Below are 19,986 nucleotides of genomic sequence, written 5' to 3'. Positions count from 1 at the left end.
GACATCACTCTTGTTGCACACACTTCTAAACTTAATCCAGAGACACTCAGGTTTTTCCACAGTTTCGTACCGGAGCTCTGAGCAGTCATACTGCTCCCTTACATACAGTGCTACTCCCCCACCTTTTCTGCCCTGCCTGTCCTTCCTGAACAGTTTATAACCATCCATGACTGTACTCCAGTCATGTGAGTTATCCCACCAAGTCTCTGTTATTCCAATCACGTCATAATTCCTTGACATCACCAGGACCTCCAGTTCTCCCTGCTTGTTTCCAAGGCTTTGTGCATTTGTATATAAGCACTTGAGATAACCTGTTGATCGCCCCTCATTCCCAGTATGAGGCAGGAGCCCTCCCCTCACAGACCTTCCTGCCTGTGCTTCCTCCCGGTATCCCGCTTTCCCACTTACCTCAGGGCTTTGGTCTCCTTCCCCCGGTGAACCTAGTTTAAAGCCCTCCTCACTAGGTTAGCCAGCCTGTTGGCAAAGATGTTCTTCCCTCTCTTCGTAAGATGGAGCCCGTCTCTGCCCAGCACTCCTCCTTCATGGAACACCATCCCATGGTCAAAGAATCCAAAGCCTTCTCTCCGACACCACCTGCGTAGCCATTCGTTGACCTCCACGATTCGACGGTCCCTACCCAGGCCTTTTCCTTCCACGGGGAGGATGGACGAGAACACCACTTGCGCCTCCAACTCCTTTATCCTTCTTCCCAGAGCCACATAGTCCGCAGTGATCCGCTCAAGGTCATTCTTGGCAGTATCATTGGTGCCCACGTGGAGAAGCAGGAAGGGGTAGCGATCCGAGGGCTTGATGAGTCTCGGCAGTCTCTCCGTCACATCACGAATCTTAGCCCCTGGCAAGCAGCAGACTTCTCGGTTTTCCCGGTCAGGGCGGCAGATAGATGACTCAGTCCCCCGGAGGAGAGAGTCCCCGACCACCACCACCCGCCTTCTCCTCTTGGGAGTGGTGGTCGTGGAACCTCCAACCTCAGGACATCGCATCTCATGCCTCCCAACCAGCGGAGTCTCCTTCTGCTTTCTCCCCCCAGACATATCATCTGGTCCACTCTCCGCATTGGTACCTGTGGAGAGAACATGAAAGCGGTTAGTTACCTGTGTCTGTGTTACTGGAACCCGGACATTCCGCTTACCTCTTCTGGAGGTCACATGTTGCCAAGCTTCTTCACTGGCCTCTTGGCTCCTCTGTGTAACCTGCTCTACATCTTTAGAGCTTTGTGCCCCTAGAAGGCTATCCTGAGTTTGGTCCAGAAAATCCTCAGTCTCTCGTATACAACGCAGGGTCGTTACCTGTTGCTCCAGACCTTCAATCTTCTCTTCCAATATGGAGACCAGCTTGCACTTTGTACAGACAAAGTCGCTTCTGTCCTGTGGAAGAAAGACAAACATGGCACATCCAGTGCAGGTCACAACAGCTGAATTCCCCCCTTTCATATCACCTACCTACTACGGAGCTTCCTCAGAGACGTTGGCAAGATGTAAGCCTCACTGGGCTCACTCCAGGCGAACTCCCAGGCAAACTCCTGCTGTGAGCTGCTCTGCTGTCCCCGCTGCTCAGCTGGTTCGCGAGGCTCCGGCTATTTTTAAACAGCCAGGCTTCCCTGACGCAAACACACAGACACCCTAATGCCCGCCCCCTGCAGGCTAGCAGCCAATCAGACACTCACTCAGGCTCCCTCCCAGCAAACACACGCTCGGATACTTCCTCAGCAAGCAAACACACACACTCGGATACTTACCAGTCCCAGGCAAACTCCTGCTGTGAGCTGCTCTGCTGTCCCCGCTGCTCCGCTGGTTCGCTGCCGCTCAGCTGGTTCGCGAGGCTCCGGCTATTTTTAAACAGCCAGGCTTCCCTGACGCAAACACACAGACACCCTAATGCCCGCCCCCTGCAGGCTAGCAGCCAATCAGACACTCACTCAGGCTCCCTCCCAGCAAACACACGCTCGGATACTTCCTCAGCAAGCAAACACACACACTCGGATACTTACCAGTCCCAGGCAAACTCCTGCTGTGAGCTGCTCTGCTGTCCCCGCTGCTCCGCTGGTTCGCTGCCGCTCAGCTGGTTCGCGAGGCTCCGGCTATTTTTAAACAGCCAGGCTTCCCTGACGCAAACACACAGACACCCTAATGCCCGCCCCCTGCAGGCTAGCAGCCAATCAGACACTCACTCAGGCTCCCTCCCAGCAAACACACGCTCGGATACTTCCTCAGCAAGCAAACACACACACTCGGATACTTACCAGTCCCAGGCAAACTCCTGCTGTGAGCTGCTCTGCTGTCCCCGCTGCTCCGCTGGTTCGCTGCCGCTCAGCTGGTTCGCGAGGCTCCGGCTATTTTTAAACAGCCAGGCTTCCCTGACGCAAACACACAGACACCCTAATGCCCGCCCCCTGCAGGCTAGCAGCCAATCAGACACTCACTCAGGCTCCCTCCCAGCAAACACACGCTCGGATACTTCCTCAGCAAGCAAACACACACACTCGGATACTTACCAGTCCCAGGCAAACTCCTGCTGTGAGCTGCTCTGCTGTCCCCAGTTGTTAACAAACTGGTTGTTTTCACTTTTGTCATGTGATACAATTTTATAGATGACAGTTAAAGCAAGCTGTTGAACCTGAATAACAAAGAGTATGTTTGGCTAAACTCTGCTAAGCATCATCTCTTCATAGATGTACTTTAAAAGCTGTTGATAATCAATTTATCAGAAAAAACTTGGTTTTTAAGAAAAATCTTAAAATGTATTGCTTATGTTTTATAACTTCTAAATGCTCTTCTGCATATTTTGGGAGTCTAAAAAAATCAGATGTCAGAGTAGCAGCCGTGTTAGTCTGTATCCGCAAAAAGAAAAGGAGTACTGTGGCACCTTAGAAACAACAAATTTATTTGAGCATAAGCCATCACCTTCAGCCCCCAACTAAAACCTCTCCAATGCATCATCAAAGATCTACAACCTATCCTGAAGGATGACCCATCACTCTCACAGATCTTGGGAGACAGGCCAGTCCTTGCTTACATACAGCACTCCAACCAGAAGCAAATACTCACCAGCAACCACACAACAGAACCACTAACCCAGGAACCTATCCTTGCAACAAAGCCCGTTGCCAACTCTGTCCACATATCTATTCAGGGAACACCATCATAGGGCCTAATCACATCAGCCACACTATCAGAAGCTCGTTCACCTGCACATCTACCAATGTGATATATGCTATCATGTGCCAGCAGTGCCCCTCTGCCATGTAGATTGGTCAAACTGGATAGTCTCTACGTAAAAGAATAAATGGACACAAATCAGATGTCAAGAATTATAACGTTCAAAAACCAGTCGGAGAACTCTTCAGTCTCTTTGGTCACTCGATTACAGACCTAAAAGTGGCAAACCTTCAACAAAAAAAAACTTCCAAAACAGACTCCGAGAGACTGCTGAATTCGAATTTGAATTAATTTGCAAACTGGATACAAGAAAAGGAGTACTTGTGGCACGTTAGAGACTAACAAATTTATTTGAGCATAAGCTTTCGTGAGCTACAGCTCACTTCATTGGATGCATTCAGTGGAAAATACAGTGGGGAGATTTATATACACAGAGAACATGAAACAGTGGGTATTACCATACATACTGTAATGTGTGATCAGGTAAGGTGAGCTATTATCAGCAGGAGAGCGGGGTGGGGGGGAACCTTTAGTAGTCATAATCAAGATGGGCCCTTTCCAGCAATTGACAAGAACGTCTGAAGAACAGTGGGGGGGGGAATAAACATGGGGAAATAGTTTTACTTTGTGTAATGACCCATCCACTCCTAGTCTCTGTTCAAGCGTAAGATAATAGCTCACCTTAAGTAATCACGCTTTTGTTACAGTGTGTATGGTAATACCCACTGTTTCATGTTCTCTGTGTATATAAATCTCCCCACTGTATTTTCCACTGAATGCATCCAATGAAGTGAGCTGTAGCTCACGAAAGCTTATGCTCAAATAAATTTGTTAGTCTCTAAGGTGTCACAAACACTCCTTTTCTTTTTAAAAATCAGAGGATGCCTTCCTTGGAGAAAGAAAGGAAACACTGTGGAGGAAGTGCAATAGAACCTGAGAGTTATGACCACCTTGGGAATGGAGGTTGTTGATAACTCTGAAATGTTTGTAACTCTGGAAAAAAAAAACGTGATGGTTGTGGGGTTTTTTCAAAAGTTTACAACTGAACATTTATTTAATACAGCATAGAAACTTTACTATGCAGAAGAAAAATGCTGCTTTTAAGCATCTTAATTTAAATGAAACAAGCACAGGAACAGTTTCCTGACCTTGTGAAACCTTTGTTTAACTTTTCCTTTTTTTCTTAGTTTACGTTTCACACCGTATTGTACTGTATTTGCTTTATTTCCCCCATCTTTGTTGCTGCCTGCTCGCGTACTTCTTGTTCCAAATGAAGAATGTGATTGACCAGTCAGTTTGTAATTCTGGTGTTCATAATTCTGAGATTCTACAGTAGATCCCTACTTTCCTGCTTTGGCAGTTCCTGACATGATTGGTGTGGATTTCAAATTGTCAGCCGTTGCATAGGTAGAATACACAAGGAGGAGGTGTGTTGTTTTGTGATCCTAGCTCCTCATCAGTCTGCCCACTCAGCTTGTATGCTTCCCTTGGGATAAAAGACTCTGTATCACTACCAGCCTGCATTGTGGTAGCGGGGAAGACTTTCTCCTGTAACTCCTACTCTACTCCATGGCGCTCTTGTGGTACATTAATAGTCAGGATAGACTTAAATTATGGTGATGTATAGCCTAGGGAAAATGGCCTGTTTCTTCTGACTAAATAATTAGTGCCATGTTTCAATGGTCTTTGCTGACAAGATCAGCATTTTGTTGATGACCAGCTTTTGGGTCTGCAGGGAGTTTTCTCCCATGGCAAATTGGCTGTTCCTTAAATATTTTTTAAACTTGTCTAAAGCATCTGTCAGCAATCACTTAATATAGACTTTATTACTGAGCCAGGGAGATTCCTGGCAGAAGAAGAGTGAGTGAGCCCATGTGAAATGAAACTATTCAATTTAAGACTTATTACATTGTGATGCATATGGAAGAGTCCCTTATGGTTTTTGGTTGGTACCTTGTCTTTTCCAAGTACAGGATGGGAGTAAAGTGACGAAGGGATGGGTTGAGAGCCAACTATAGATAGGCCTTATGATCAGAATCATAATTGACATACTCTGATGTGGAGGCTAGATTTCTTCCTGTGGGGAACTGATTTAGGGTGCTTCAGCCCAGTGATCACAGTGAGTGATGAGTGGTGTCACTGTGCCTTCTGCCCTGTCGCATGTTTCGGACCTCTTCAGGCTCTTTCATGAACAGATTTGACAGACTGAACATGGCTTTGAAATAAAAAAGAATATTTCATTATCTAGTGAGGTAAGGAGAGGGGTTCAGGGTTTTTTTGTTTTGTTTTTTTTAAAAAGCTCAAAACATGACTCTGACCCATGACTCTAACTAAATTTTGAGCTCTCCTATGGGACCCTGAGAGCTATGAAATGTAGAAGTTAGGTGTGATGGGTGATCAGTAAGTGGATGCACTGTGGTGCATCTAAGGTTGTCACCTAGCTTCTAACCTCGCTTGGTATCTTCCCATGTGAAAGCATGATTTTCTTGCTCTGGAGTTTCTCTTGAATTGTATGCAGTGCTTCTTAACAAAATGCTTCCTTGCCAGGCTATTTTGAACTAATTTGCCTAAGAGAAATCCTTAAATGAAAGCAGCTTCAAAAGAGCAAACTTAATATTGCCCATCATCTGAACAGTTTCATATACTCAGATCATATTTTTTTAAATCTGAAATAATTTGTGTGTTTCAGATGTTTAATTTTTGCCCAGCAGCTACTTAGTTTCTTGTTCTTGGAACTATATATTTAGATTCTTATAAGGTTGTCCATCACCGTGGTATCAGAGCTCACTTTGGGCTGACTATATTAGTATAACCACTGTTTTCTGCTGGAGCAAGGTGTTTGAAGAAAGCTAATTTGCTTCTTATAGGGAGGCCTACCGACTCCTGTATCAATCAGTGGGTAGTATTAACATCAGCCCTCATCAAGCTAGAAAGGAAATAGCTGTGAGGCAGGAAGTCTGATGAAGAAAAAGGCTAGGTTTAACAGATCCATCCATTACACTGAGCTCTGCTTGTTACAGGCACCACCCATGTACTTGCTCCCTGCATTGTGTTGTGAACACATTTTTATTTTAATAATTTAACAATTACAAGTCTATTTGTCTGTGGCTTTTTATGTATTATTTACTATAAAAACTAACGTTATCTTAAATTTTTGATTATATAAGTTACTGTTTGTTTTTCATTCACGCTTTTGGGTCTTAGGTCCTCAACACGAGGTTGTTGAAATTTCTCTAGGCCTCAGGGTGTTTTGATTTTTGACTGTAACAGTAGCAGGGTAAAAATTGAGCCTGACCATCAGACACCACTTTCTGCTGACTATAAATGCTGCTCCATATGCTCTCATCTTTTTCCTTCTGGACCTAAGTCTGCTTAGCGGTAGGTGTCAAATTTGGTGAAGAGACCTAAAAAGGAAAGTCCAAGTATCTGCCTTGCACAGAAAAGAACTTATTTGAGGAGCTAGTAAAGATAACTTTACAGAGGGTGAAGGAGACAAAAGGTCATATTGCATTCTCCTGTGCCTACAATCTCTGCGTTATGCATCTTGGGCCCCTCTTTTAAAGTAGGGAAAGGAAGGGCTGTGCTTTGTAAGCCAGCTTTCATGTGGATGACTGGCTTCAAGGAAGCGCCATATTCCCTTGCATGGTGCATTAAGCCTTGGCAGTACCAAAAAGCCCAAAGGCAAGGTTTTTAAGAAGTTCCAGAGCGTTTAGCCAACTTGCCATTACCAGTAGTCCACTAAGCCCTACCTCTCAGAGGCAGACTGGGGGCCTCCGCCACTCCACTCCACTTGGCCCTGTTCACCTTAGATATATGGGTCCTGACTATTGTGCAGTAAGGCTACATGATCTGGTTCCAAATAACACCACTCTGAGGATATTTTTGTACTTCTTAAATATAGGGGTGAGATCAGGCTGGTGAAACACTTCTAAGGTCCCCGTATTTTCAGCATATGGAAGCAGATTTAGGTTTCAATCCAGCAAAACACTTGTGTAACTTTTATATGTGTGAGCAGTCATTTTGACCTCAGTGCAACATGACTATGTGAGCAAAGTCATGCACAGGACTTGGCAAGACATAAATCTGTATGCATGCTGCTCTACATTCTGGAGTATGCATGATGGACAAGTTATCAACTGAACAGGATTCAAAACTACTAAACTGCTTTAAAAAAAAAAGAGCAGTAAATATGGAAGTAAACTTCAAAGATGTTAACACAATATAAGCCACTCCCATGCCCTAGCATTGTCAATTTTAGTTGTACTTATGGAATTATTTTTTAAAATTGTATATGAAAATGATTACACCTAAAATTAGGTTTAAATTGTCTTTTTAGGTGGCTATGTAGACTTAGTATTTTTTATAACTTGTATTAAAGCTGCATTTTGCAGCTACTATCACTTTTTCCTTTTTGAGAGTAGGAGAGTGAGCTAAACTGTAAGCCCAGTAATTGAAAGCTGCATGTACAGTACACTATTTGGATTTAGAAGAGCTACATTTTAACACCATAATCAGGTATGTTTTGTCTGGTGACATTTCGACACAGTGGCTCTTTATTTAAAAAAAAAAAAGTGACGGATGAAAAATACCAGCTTGATCAGTCAAGCGAAATATAAAGGTTAACATCAAATGTCTGTCTTATGCTAAATGGTATCCATATGGCCAACTAACACAAGTCTTTCTAAACCTTAGATTGATGTATTCTGCACAGAGAACCTCCACAAATCTGTGGGAATTTTTATTAGGAAAATGCACTGCATGCTACAGAATTTCATTTACTTTTCAATTTATAAAATGTATCTTGGCATGCATACAGAATTTATGTAATTTTAAAATGCTAAATTGACACCATATCAAACTCCTAGAATCATGTCTCCTGTAATAGAAAGCACACTGGCCTAAAATTAATACATTAAAATGTTTCTTTACGTATGATAACAGCAACACATTAGATTATTCATCCCAGATTTTAATATCTGATTCACTTGTTTAGGTTATTTTTTTTTTCATTTCTCCGTGTGCTGAGATGCTGAAAATCAATTAAGTTAGTTTCACTGTTAGGATCTTGGCACATAAATGCTTATTTATTTAAAAAAGTTTCCAGGGAATTTTTTTTAAAAAGAGATGGTTAGGGAAACAGTCTGACCATATTTTTTTTTATTTGCACATGTGTATATGCATTTATAGATGTGAACTATAATGTCACTTGTCAAAAAAATTGTTCCAAAATTTCCCTTGTGACATTAGTCTTTTATGAATCAGTGCATGGAAAAGCAAATCCCTCTTATATAAAGGCAAAGATTATATATATCTTTATATATCTTTCTATATATATGTAATTGTTTGAACAAACCTGATTTAAACTAGAAAATCTAAAAATAAGATATGGAGTTTAGGGTATTATGTCCTTAATTCACCCTGACATGCTGTAAGGCACGAAAATACATTGTCCTGTGCGCACCTGCTGATGTAACAAAATTTTCATGGATGTTAATACATCCTCTGTCAAATAGTGCACTCTAATGCTCAGGAGGTTATTGAATTGTAGCAATGAAAAGAATGGTTAGTATATTCAAAGCTGGAGACTTCTGTATAGAATAGTAAGTTGTCTTGAATTGTGGGTGATATTTGAGGCATTATAAGTTAGCTGGGCTGGTTCATGTGTTGACTTTGTGCTCTTCAGTAAGGAGGGACAACTTGTTTAATTTTATTTAGATTTAAAAAAAAACCATAAAATACTGATGTCAATTGATGTCAATAATTGATGTCCAATAAGAGTGGCATAAGTGCTTAGATTTCTCAATTATTGCTGCTGTCCTCTACAGTGGAAAAAAGCTGATGGGGGAAATTCACAGTAGCAGACAGTGCTATATGTACAGCAGCATTTTTTGTTTTTTGGGCACTCATACCTCTTGGTAGGTAAACTGACAAAGTAACAATGAAAGGTCATGCACAATATAATCAGTAGTCCCTGGAATAATATTTTATTGTTGCCATTATTGAATATTGAATTACTGTTGTTTTGCAAGTACACTTAATGAGGTAAACTACAAATTCTGCTTTCTGATATAGAGTACAGCCCGCTGCAGTGTGTGTTTCTTAACTTCATACAGCAAGTGTTGGGCTCCCACAGCCCAGCTAACACTCTGACTTGACAGTGGTTAGAATTCATCTGATTTATAAAGGTGCCAAGTAACTTAAGTTCAGTAATATTTTTAACCCTTCAATGTGCTCCAAACAGTAACAGGTGGATATTTCTTTCTAATACCCGTCAAGATTGATGAACACTTTCGTTTTCAGTCCACCTCACTTTCACCCTCGGTTGTCAACTCTTATATAAACTAGAAACCTTTAATTGTTGAGAAACATCAGCTGGGGGATGGGGGACTATTACATTTCTGACATTGAGATCTAAGAATGAAGAATTTCCCTGCCACTTTTCATCTCTAGCAATAAAAAAATCAGTTACGTTTTTAGAACATTACAATTGGGTTGCACTTTTGATGGAACTGAAAAGTCTATAGCTAAAGCACTTTTATTCCCAGCATGTCAGTGGTCTAGAGTAAAAATGGTTAGCTAAAGTTGGTGTAAAGGAACATAATTTTAAAAATTAGTTTATATAAGATTGGCAGGAGCAGCGATGGATCTTCATGACATGGTTTTGCAAAACATTTTGACTTGAAGCTTCACCATGAAATACTTTACAACAATTTCAGTATCACAGTGTGAGGTTATTACATTTCAGAAATAATCAGGTTTTAATTACTATGCAAATACGAGATGTTTGATCTTCATTTGCAGGCAAAATCAGGTAAGGGTTGCACGATTAGCTGAACTGTAGTAATAGCATCCTAAAGCTAAGGATAATGAGAACTTTGTTTTAAATGTTTTTGCTGTGAAGGTAGCAGCCTTTTCATTGAATAACAGAATAGTGAGTTATAGTATATAGAAGGGGTGAATCCAATGAGTTAGAAACAGAAGAACCTGTGAGCAAGGAATAGTGTTGTTTGCAAGTGGTAGTTTTTTTCAGAGTTCCTTTTTGTTTTCCATAGCAGCTGTTATCCTACATTCACTGTAAAAAGACCAGTAAAACAGTTACTAAAAATGGCTAAATCAGGTTGTCATCTGACAATCTCCAGAGTCAAAATTTTCATCTGTAGAGTTCCAAAAAATCTTACTGATAATGTCATACAGTATATAAATTGTTTATTTTCATATATGAAGTGGTTATTGTAAAGTTAGATGTTAAAGTTGAATGTAAGCCTGTGAGGGCTTTGAAGAGGAAGAGGCTAACATGTATATTGAGAATTTGTGTTGGCATTTCCACAGAAGTGAACAGAATTATTCATGTAGGGAGTGTAAAAATTTTATCAATGTCAAAAGTTTGTTGAAAGCTTTTTTCATAAAATGCTATGTTTCTCCTACTCCTTCCCTTGCCCACAAATTCTGTGGTGTTGGATACACCGTTAGTGCTTTAGCTCTAATCAGTGAAAATATTTTTATCTGCTTATTTGGTGTCCTTAGTAGATTTATTTATTTAGGTTTTAAGCTTTTTGGGAAAGGAACGGTCTTATTTGTATTGCCAAAGCCAAGCATTGAAAAATCATGAGTCCGACTGCGAAAAATCTTGGACATTTTAAAAAAATGTTGAGGTGGTTTCAGAGTCTCTGTGGTGTACTTGCTTCACTTTGCATAAATAAACAGTCCATTGGATCAGGGGCTTTGAACGTTGGTCTTCCACATCCTAGGTGAGTGCCCTAATTTTCCCTGACCCAGGCACTGTACTGCAATGTGGGAGACTCCAGTTCAGATCCCTGCTCCACATCAGGCAGAGGGGGGAATTGAATCGATGTTTCCCATCTTTCTGGTGCGTGTCCTAACCTCTGAGCTAAAAGTTATAAGGATGACACTACTGCCACCTCCTCCTCCTCTGACCTCTGGCCACTTTGATTCCAGTCTCCCAATATCAAACTGGTTTAGTAGTGTCACCAATTCACAAATAGTTTCAGGTTAGGCAAAACTGTATTTTTCATTAAATAAACTATTTATTTAATGAAAATTTTTGCCCACTCTAGCTGAAAGAGGTCCGATGAGACAAGTGTAGGTGGGAGACAAATGACTTAAATGCTTATTGCCTTGCTTTTAATGGTATGCATTGGTGGAATATGCAGTCAAGAATCTTTAGCTCAGTTAGTCATAGAAGATTAGGGTTGGAAGAGACCTCAGGAGGTCATCTAGTCCAACCCCTTGCTCAAAGCAGGGCCAACCCCAAATAAATCATCCCTATAATGAAGGTTCTTGTATGGGGATGAATAAAAATAATTTAGATTAACTGAAAAAACACTTCAAAAATGTTTACTGCTTGTGAAACATTCATACCTATGTTGGATAGAGATTGAAAAAGAAGCAATTTCACCCTCTTGAAACTTTTCTGCTTTGGATATTTTTGTATTTTGCTGTGAAAGAAAGGCCTAGGATGAGAGTGGAGGTGAAAGCGGAGAATGAACTGTATTCAGTTTTAAACACTAGCATTTAACTTCTTTTGTCTTCTTACAGTGTCTAGTCTTTTAAAAAGAAAAAGCTTAAGTGGAAGGCAGAGGGGGAATGTTTAGCTTATTACCTTAACCTTTATTTTGGATGATATATGTACAATATATGCTTTTTAGTAATAGCTGTGACAAAGCTCTGTCCTTGCCTCCGTGGGTCCCGTGTTTCCTGGCGGATTTTGCTAGCCTCAGAGGCTCACTGTGACCCTCCACGTAACCCTTCTTTCTCTAGAGACAAGGGTCACAGTCTACTGAGCCATTTTCATCATAAGCCAGCGAGGGAGGTGAGAAGTTATCCTTCCTTGCGCAGTCTCTGTCTCCCAGTCTCAGTGATTAATCAGGGGACAAAGGTGGGGTGGGGGGGAAAGCCCGGGCCCACCCTCTACTCCGGGCTCCAGCCTAGGGACCCTAATAGTATCAGCTATGGTAGCTGACCTTTTAGAAACATGACATGTACAATTCCCTGGGCTACTTCCCCCATAGTAGCCCTTCCTAGTGCCTGATATGGTGTGTACTACTCAGCCTCTCCAACTGCGCAACTTCCTCCCACAGCTCCTGACATGCACACCTACCTGACTAACTGGGAGGCTTTTAACTAGTTTCAACCAGCCCCTAATTGGCTTCAGGTGTCCCAATCAATCTAGTCTTCTCCCTGCCTTCTGGAAAGTTCTTAATTGGCCCCAGGTATCTTAATTGACCTGGAACAGCTGCCATTTCACTTATCCTGGTACCAGGGATTTGTTTAGCCTGGAGCGAATCTCTCTCTCCCTCCCACTGCTCTCCCATAGCCTTCTAGCTTGGAGGGAGGTGGGAAGCTGCTACTCCTGCTGCTGCTAGGCCCTAAGCTATACCTGCTGGGCCAGACACCACCCCCCCATTCTCTGCTATCTGGTTGCTAGACCCCACACACTCAGGTGCTGCTACTGCTCCAACTGCAGCCCTGGGGGGGGGGGGCTGCTAGCCCACTCCCCAGAGAGGAGGAGTGAGGGACCCCAGCCACTGCTGTTGTGGATACCACCACCACCACCACCTGAGAGGGGTCCATTCTGCCTGCCTGAACTACAACCTGGAGTTCCTGGAGCTGCTGCTGCTGCAGAGGCCGCTGCCTGGAGCTGCTGAAGCCCGAGGAGGAGGAGAAGAGGATCACCTGCCAGTGGGGCAACACCTAGAGACTTTGCAGACCACCGTGGAGGGGGCCCTAAGACTGAGTAATTTTCAAACTGTGCTCTTGTGGTGGGGGTTTTGACTGTGTTTGTAGGGACACGGGGTGTGGCGTGGAGCTGCCCCCCGATCCATCTGTGTGTCCCCCCCCAACCCCCACCACTACTACCACCACCGCTTTCCCCTCCACCACCCCCACTGGCTGTATACCATCTGCCTCAGCTCCTGCCTCTGGACTCAGCTGCTTGCTTGGCTTGCCACGCCCTATTTCCACCCTTTGGGCCAGAAGCAGCAGCCAGCCAAAAAAAGACTTGTGCAAGTGCACATGGGCACATGTGCCCCCCCCGGACTGCCTACCCCCCAGCTTTGCCCTTTACTACCTGCCCCATTTGCCACTTGCTTTTCCTCCTCTTTTGCCCCAGCCCCCCCTTACTAGCTTCAGTTTGTTTGCCTGCCCTGCCCATTTCCTTCTGCAGCCTTTGTTTGTTTGCCCCGCCCCAGCCTCTGAAGCTAGCCCCTTGGTTTCCCTGCCTTAACTCCAGACCACTTAGCCCCTCGCTCGGTGTGCCCATGCCCCCTCCCATGCGCTTATGCAATTCCCCATTTTAGTTGCAACCCTCTTCACTGCACCCTCAATGTTGTTGTATCCCCCCCTCCCCTAGTGCAGCAAGAGGAGCCGGAATTTCCACCTTGTGTCGGTGACTGACCCCTAACCCCTGATTGCCCCCCGTCTAGCCCACCCCTTTTGGAGCCCTCCTCCCCTGCCTGCAGCCTAGTGGGGAGGAGTGGTCGACCTGCTTCCCCTCTCCCCTCCTCCTTTTGGTGTCCCCCCTTTCCTCCTTGCTCATGATGGCGGGGGATGAGACGGGTGAGATCCCTCCAGTAGCCCGAGCTTCCCCTCCCCCGCCTGCCCCTCTGTCACCCCCCCAAGCTTCTACCTCCGCTGCCAAACCATCTGCCATCGCCCCCGCTGGGGCACCAGCAGCGACGGGCACCAGGATGACCTCCACTGCTGCCACATCTATCACCCCCTCAGATTTGGGGGGAGTCCCCCCAGCCGGCGGGAAGGGCCAGGGGAAGAAGAAGGGGAAGGGCCCCGCTAAAAAGACCAGGCCCTCCATGGCAGGGGCTGCCCCCAATGCCCCGGCCCCATCTCCAGCTGGGGCGCCCCTCCCCGATGTTCCCTCCACCAGCTCTGCAGGTGTCCCTCCCCCAGCCCCTAGAGCATACGCCCAGGTGGCGGCAGCCCCCCCGCCTGCCGCTACATCATTTCTCCAGCCCCCCGCCTCCGCTACCATCTATAGCGGCCGGGGCCCCTTTCCCACCATGACCAGGAAGCACGGCGTCCGTTGCCTCCTGGTGCCCGCCTCACCCCACGTGGAGACCTATGTGCGGGCGTTGGCGAGGGTGGTGGGGCCCACGGCCATTGTGGCGGCCTCCAAAATGTATGGCAAGGTCGTCTTCTTCTTAGCATCGGAGGCCGCCGCCCAGGAGGCGGTGGAGAAGGGCCTGGCGGTGGGGGGCGTGTTCGTCCCCTTAGAGCCACTAGAGGACCTGGGCGTCCGCCTGGTCCTGACCTCCGTCTCTCCCTTTCTCCCCAATGCCACCCTGTTACCCGCCCTTTCTACCTTAGGAAAGCCCATCTCTGTCATCAGCCCTCTCCCGTTGGGCTGCAAAGACCCCGCCCTCCGTCACGTCCTCTCGTTCCGCCGGCAAGTGCAGCTTCAACTGCCGCTGGCGGCGCGCGACGGAGAGGCACTGGAGGGGTCCTTCCTAGTCCCCTACCAGGGGACCCATTACAGGGTGCATTATTCCACGGGGGAGGCCCGGTGCTACCTCTGCCGGGCGATGGGGCACGTCCGGAGGGACTGCCCCCTGGCCCGGGAAGGAGGGGCATCCAGGACCCCCGAGCCCCGGCAAGGCACCGGCCCCGTCATCGCCGATGCCCCTGGCTGCCCGGCGCCCGAAACCGCCCCTCCTTCCCAGACCACCATTGCTCCCGCTCAGGCCCAAGGGGCACCTCCCCAACTATGCCCAGACGAGTGGGAGAACCCCGCCCCCGCTGTTTGCAATCTGGCGGGGCCTGTGGAGGAGGGTGCGGCAGGGACACCGCCAAGCATGGGAGAGGGCCCGCCCCAAGGGGAATCTTCCCTCCCTTGTGCTGCCCCACCGTTACCCCCTCAACTCCCTGAGCCATCGCCTTTGCCCCCTGACACAACCCCTGCTAGCCAGCCCGTGGATGATGCCATGGAGGGCTGGGCCCTAGTCCAGGGGAAGCGGGGCAAGCGGAAGTCTTCTCCGAAGGAGGTTGACAGGGTTGGTGTTGCGGGAGCCGGAGCTGCGGCTGGTCCTGTCGGCGTACGCTGATGACGTGCTCCTCGTGGTCCAGGACCCGGGCGACTTGGCGCGGGTGGAGGCTTGCCAGGCCATCTATTCGGCAGCCTCCTCCGCGCGGGTCAACTGGGTCAAGAGATCTGGCTTGGTGGTAGGGGACTGGCAGCAGGCGAGCTCCCTCCCACCCGCGCTTCAGGCCATCCGGTGGAGCACGGGTCCGCTGCTCTATCTGGGCGTTTACCTTTCTGCCACGCATCCCTCTCCGCCGGAGAACTGGCAGAATTTAGTGGGCGGGGTGATAGAGCGGCTCCGGAAATGGACAGGACTACTCCGGTGCCTCTCCCTTCGAGGGAGAGCGCTAGTGCTTAATCAACTAGTCCTGTCCATGCTCTGGTACCGGCTCAACACCCTGGTCCCGGCCCCGGCTTTCCTGGCCAACCTCCGGACATCGATTCTGGAGTTCTTTTGGTCAGGACTGCACTCGGTCCCTGCAGGGGTTCTTCATCTACCTCTGGAGGAGGGAGGGCAGGGCCTAAAATGTCCGCTCGCTCAGGTCCATGTCTTCCGCCTCCAGACCCTGCAGAGGCTCCTTTATGGTGCAGGTAGTCCGGCGTGGAGCATACTGGCGCACGCCTTCCTCTGCCGCTTCCGAGGGCTCCGATACAACCGGCAGCTCCTTTATCTCCATCTGAGAGGTCTTCCGCGAGACCTCTCTGGGCTGCCGGTCTTCTACCTGGACCTCCTCCGGACCTGGAAGCTATTTACAACGACCAGGTCCGTGGCGGCCACCGAGGGGCAGATCTCCTCGCAGAGCCCCTGCTACACAACCCCCAGCTCTGTGTGCAGGTGGCGGAGTCCCGCTCGGTGCGCCAGAGTTTGGTCCTGGCAGAGGTCACAAGAGTCGGAGACCTCCTGGACTATGACTGGGGAGACTGGCTGGATCCCCTGCCGCTCGCTCAGCGCATGGGCTTTCCGGACCTTGTACTACCCGGCGCATACTTCAGGAGGTGAAGGCCGCTTTGCCGCCCGCTGCTCGGGTTCATCTCGACCGGGTCCTGCAGGAGGGCACGCCTCGCCCACCCGTTACCCCAGGCCCACCGGACCTTTTAATTGGACCCCTGCCCCGTGGACCCAACCGATCCCTTCACCCCTTCACTAGAAGCCGGCTGCACGAGATGCAGCCGGCCTGCTTTCAAACCGTGCCAAGAAAACATCTCTACACGCTCGTGCTCCACACCCTTCACGCCCGCACCCTCGTGTCCCGCCCCGATACAAAATGGCGGGACCTCCTGCCACCTTTGGAGGGTGAGGAGCCCTGGTGGGCCAGCCTATATTCCACCTTAGTCCCAAGGCCTTCCGGGGATGTCAGTTGGCGGCTCCTTCACGGAGCCGTGAGCACGGGCATGTACTTGGCGCGGTTCACTTCAATCCCAGACACCTGCCCCTTTTGCGGCGTGAGGGATACCCTGGCACATGTATACCTGGAGTGTGCCAGGCTGCAGCCCCTATTCCGGCTCCTCACCAATATTTTATTACGTTTTTGGTTGCACTTCTCCACTCACCTTCTCATTTATGCACTCCCTATCCATGGCCCCACGAAGTCACGGGATCTCCTGGTCAACCTCCTCCTGGCCCTAGCTAAAATGGCCATCTATAAAACCAGAGTGAGGGGGTTGGTCGATGGAGTCTCCTGTGACTGTGGGGCCTATTTCCGATCCTCGGTCCGTTCACGTATCCGGGCAGAGTTCCTCTGGGCGGCGTCCTCTGACTCTCTTGACGCCTTTGAGGAGCAGTGGGCGCTGTCCGGGGTTCTCTGCTCGGTGTCCCCATCTGGTTCCCTTCGTTTGACCCTTTGACCGCACTCCTGTCCCTGTTATTTTATAAGTTGTCCCCCGGAATTTTTTGGGAATCTAGGTCCTGTGGATCCCCCTTTTAGGCTGGGGGGGGATCCTTTAGCAGTGGACGGGCTTGGCCTGCCCACTTCCTGGATCGCAATAAGACTACTCTTCCATAGCCATCTGGCCTTGTCCCGTCACATGGCTTATTCAACTCCTGTGTAAGGATACAGTAGCACAGTCTCCACTTTTTAAATCCTTTCATCTTTTACCAGAAATGTTATAGCAGACCTAACATTTATTTTGAAAGCATATAATATGCTGGGATTCTCCTCCTAGAGGATAGTTCCGATAAAAAAAAATATTGAAAAGCCCCAAATGCTTCCTTCATTCCATATTCTTCTAAAGCTTCATGTCTTCATTGCATTTCATAATTGTGTTGTGCTGTTACGTTTTAATGAGATACAGCACTTTTTTGGCACAATTCAATTGACTGCTCATATTCTAGCTTTTCTAAGGTTATCTAGTAAAGTAAACAACTGATAATGCTCACCTTTCGGGACTTGTAGAATTAACTTTTTTCTCAGTTTGTCAACTCTGACTTAAAAGTTGTTCACTTGACTCCTAAAGGGAACTTACCATTTCTAATTATCATGTTTTTAAATTTCTGTGGTTGCTCTCCTAAAGTTTTAGATCATCCTAGTGTTCTAACAAAGAGACTAGAATTTGTGTATCTAGATGTTTCAAAATTAGACCTGAATGACGTATAATACGCATGAGAGCACAGTCCTGCTTTAAAAGAAGTCTTTTTTCCCGTTGAAAGCATTCATCCCCTCTATGGACAGTGTTCTCATTTTAGTTTTGAAATTTGAAATTAAAATAAGGGTTTCCCTATGTCATTCTCCATCTGAAAAAGATTTTTTTGTTGTTTTGGTGGTGAAATATACAACTTCGCTACTTCTAGATTGGGTCACCAGCTTCTTGATTTATTTTATTTTAACAGGAAATTTATCAGCGATAGGAATATTTAATCTATGCTGGTATAGAGTACCAGAGACAGCTCATTCTTCTTTTATTTCTCAGTGATTGAACTGGGGAATGTTTTAATTTTCCAGTGAAACCTGCATTTAAGGGTCACCTTGAATAAGCAACGAACTCCTGTTTTAAGAGATCAATTTCTCTAATACTTCCAGTATTATTTTTGTTCAGCCTCTAGTTTAAAATTGCCCTTTTCTGTGTTGTTATGATAGGCCCTTGGGTGGATTCTTATGAAAGATGGATAAAATTTGTGTATAATAAATTACCACTTTAAAATGGCCATGTGTTATGAGTTCAGTGCACATAAATTACTTCAGTGGTTTGCGAGCTTCTGTTTTTGTTGTTGTTCAATTATTTTTACAATTCTTCTGCCTACCTTCAAATATTCACTTCTGTTTCTAGTAGACTTCTTTTTCTTGAGAGACATGGGCCCCCTAATTAGTACAATCAACTTCAGTCAAAATTTATTTAAAGCTTACTCCTATTGAAGGCTGCCATGTATAAAGAGGGAAAGTGTAACTATTTTCTTTACCAAGTTGTCTGAGAATTAATTTTGAACTGAACACTAATCTAATAGTAATTTTGTTGCGCTTAAGCTGTTATAGTTCCCAGTTCTAATGGGTTACATACAATATTTTCTTAAATAGTACACACAATTACAATGTATGTAATAACTAATTTTTAAGGCTTGTCAGTCTGAGATAGAATGTGTGTTTAGGGAAATGAAAACCACTCTTCCTGTTGCAGGATTCCATTTTAAATGTTTTACTCATAAGTGACTGTTTGATTTAAACATTTGCAACATGTCAGGCCTGAGTTAACCAAAAATATCCGGTTGGCTTAAGCTACAAAAGGCTGTAGGTCCTAGCTTCATTGCAACTCAGCCTGTTCAAGAGAAGGACTCGCCTGTTGAAGAAGCCCATGCACACTTGTACCTATGGCACATTTGTGAAGAATTCCTTAACCTCCTGAGATGCAGTAATCTAATTTCAGGATCTTGATTCTTATCTACCAGAACGAGTTCCTCCCATGGCATCCTCCCCGTTCCAATTACTGTGTGTCAGGCTGTGGTTAGTCCAGCTCTAGACTTGTAAGTGTGAACTGCACAGCTCTGAGAAGCTTGATGATTCAGCATCAAGATTATCTTTTCTAAATGTTGTCATATGAGTAGTAAGGTGATTTCTTGTCTTATTGTTAGACATTAGCTGTGATGGAGCCCTGGCCCTCTCCTCCCCTTACAGCTGTTCTACAGCTATCTCAAGGCAACATCCTGACGCTTCTTCTCTCACCGCCTGTCCTTGGGCCATAAAACCATTTCTTAGTTTCTTTCTCCAGCTGGCGTAACAGTAGTTGATATACCACAGATTCATTGCTTTTCACATTGATGGAGGTGCTTTGAGTCCACACCACCATTGCAATGATTGTTAAAAGCAAAGAATTCTGTAGCATGTTACCGACTTGAAGGTGACCAAAACAAGGAAGTAAATGGGAGTGAAAGGGTACCATGAAGTTACTGTAGGAATCCTAGGTAAGAGGATTCTAAACAAGTATGAATGTTTCTCAAAAAAGGTGAACCTATCTGTATTGAATCATTGAGCTGCATAACCTATAGAAAGCCAGCTTTTATAAAAATTAGGGTGTCTTTTCCAGCTCCATATTAAAGCTACTGAGAGGTAAACTGCTTCCTTTGTCCTGAGGTTGCTATACGACTTCAAGTGCCTTTATACACATCAGCAACAACCCAATCTGTTGTCCGCCTTCATGTTTGTATCTAATGTCTTGAATAATAATAGCATTGGCAGTTATTAGAAAAGAAGTTGTTTACTTTGGGTGGAATATGAAACTACCTGGAATGTAAAAAAATTTAAAATCACTCAAGGAGTCACCTGCTTGGTT

General features: G+C 46.0%; 1 protein-coding gene across 6 annotated transcripts in view; it reads left to right on the top strand.

Moving 5' to 3' along the window:
- MTM1 (myotubularin 1) overlaps positions 1-19,986 on the top strand; it is an 83,911-nt gene that overhangs the window by 38,768 nt on the left and 25,157 nt on the right. The gene's annotated exons all lie outside the window — the stretch shown is intronic.

The sequence above is a fragment of the Dermochelys coriacea genome, chromosome 9 (assembly GCF_009764565.3).
Source record: "Dermochelys coriacea isolate rDerCor1 chromosome 9, rDerCor1.pri.v4, whole genome shotgun sequence".
NCBI lineage: Eukaryota > Metazoa > Chordata > Testudines > Dermochelyidae > Dermochelys > Dermochelys coriacea.
The sequence above is the reverse complement of the archived record's forward strand: the minus strand, read 5'-3'. Positions and strand labels throughout refer to the sequence as shown.